The sequence below is a fragment of the Nanorana parkeri genome, unplaced genomic scaffold, assembly GCF_000935625.1.
Source record: "Nanorana parkeri isolate BGI_ZX_2015 unplaced genomic scaffold, ASM93562v1 scaffold2064, whole genome shotgun sequence".
In the NCBI taxonomy this organism is placed as follows: Eukaryota; Metazoa; Chordata; class Amphibia; order Anura; family Dicroglossidae; genus Nanorana; species Nanorana parkeri.
Window position 1 is genome coordinate 137,055 of NW_017308332.1, and position 1,324 is coordinate 138,378.

Genomic DNA, 1,324 nt, shown 5'->3' on the forward strand with positions numbered 1-1,324 from the left:
TGTCCCTCATGGTCAGGGTCTGTCCCTCATGGTCAGGGTCTGTCCTAGGGTTGCCACCTTTTCTCCCAGCGAAACCCAAACACTCTAGCGACGCACGGACATTTTTGGGGGGGAGAATGAGTGGTGGCTTATCCATATGAAAATAGCGCCACCCATTCATATGTAAATATCACAGTTGAGACTATTTCCAGTGGGGAGCCAGTAGCCCCTGTCTTAATTTTGGTTGCCCCTGTCTGCCTGACATCTTGTGTCCGCGTTTCAGCTGCCATGAAACCCGGACACAGCATTCAAAACCCGGACTGTCCGGGTGAATCCTGGACAGGTGGCAACCCTAGTCTGTCCTTCTTGGTCAGTGTCTGTCCCTCTTGGTCAGTGTCTGTCCCTCTTGGTTAGTCTCTCTCTCCTGGTCAGTATATGTCTCTTGTGGTCAGTGTCTGTCCCTCATGGTCAGTGTCTGTCTCTTGTGGTCAGTGTCTGTCCCTCATGGTCAGTGTCCCTCTCTTTTGGTCAGTGTCTGTCCCTCATGGTCAGTGGCTGTCTCTTCTGGTCAGTGTCTGTACCTCTTGGTCAGTGTCTCTCTTTCATGGTCAGTGTCTGTCCCTCATGGTCAGTGGCTGTTCCTCTTGGTTAGTCTCTCTCTCCTGGTCAGTGTCTCTCTCTCTCCTGGTCAGTGTCTGTCCCTCTTGGTCAGTGTCTGTCCCTCATGGTCAGTGTCTGTCCCTCATGGTCAGTGTCTCTCTCTCCTGGTCAGTGTCTGTCTCTCCTGGTCAGTGTCTCTCTCCCGTGGTCAATGTCTGTCCCTCATGGTCAGTGTCTGTCTCTTCTGGTCAGTGTCTGTCCCTCATGGTTAGTGTCTGTCACTCATGGTCAGTGTCTGTCACTCATGGTCAGTGTCTGTCTCTCCTGGTCAGTGTCTGTCCCTCATGGTCAGTGTCTGTCTCTCCTGGTCAGTGTCTGTCCCTCCTGGTCAGTGTCTGTCCCTCATGGTCAGTGTCTGTCCCTCCTGGTCAGTGTCTGTCCCTCCTGGTCAGTGTCTGTCCCTCATGGTCAGTGTCTGTCCCTCATGGTCAGTGTCTGTCCCTCATGGTCAGTGTCTGTCCCTCCTGGTCAGTGTCTGTCTCTCCTGGTCAGTGTCTGACATCCGTCGTCTTCTTCTCTCCGCAGATTGTCGGCTCTGTGACTCCCTGTGGACGCCATCAGACAGTTTGCAGGTAATGAGCTGCCCTATATTCTGTGTGATCGCATGGGGGGGTGACCGCATGGGGGGGTGACCGCATGGGGGGGTGACCGCATGGGGGGGGACCGCATGATGTCCTCACTCTAG

General features: G+C 54.2%; 1 protein-coding gene across 1 annotated transcript in view; it reads left to right on the forward strand.

Moving 5' to 3' along the window:
• Window positions 1–1,169: 1,169 nt before the first annotated feature.
• TRIM72 (tripartite motif containing 72) overlaps window positions 1,170–1,324 on the forward strand; it is a 7,353-nt gene continuing 7,198 nt past the window's right edge. The window contains exon 1 of the mRNA XM_018572541.1: window positions 1,170–1,211. The gene's annotated coding sequence lies outside the window, so the exon portion shown is untranslated. The remainder of the gene's footprint in view (window positions 1,212–1,324) is intronic.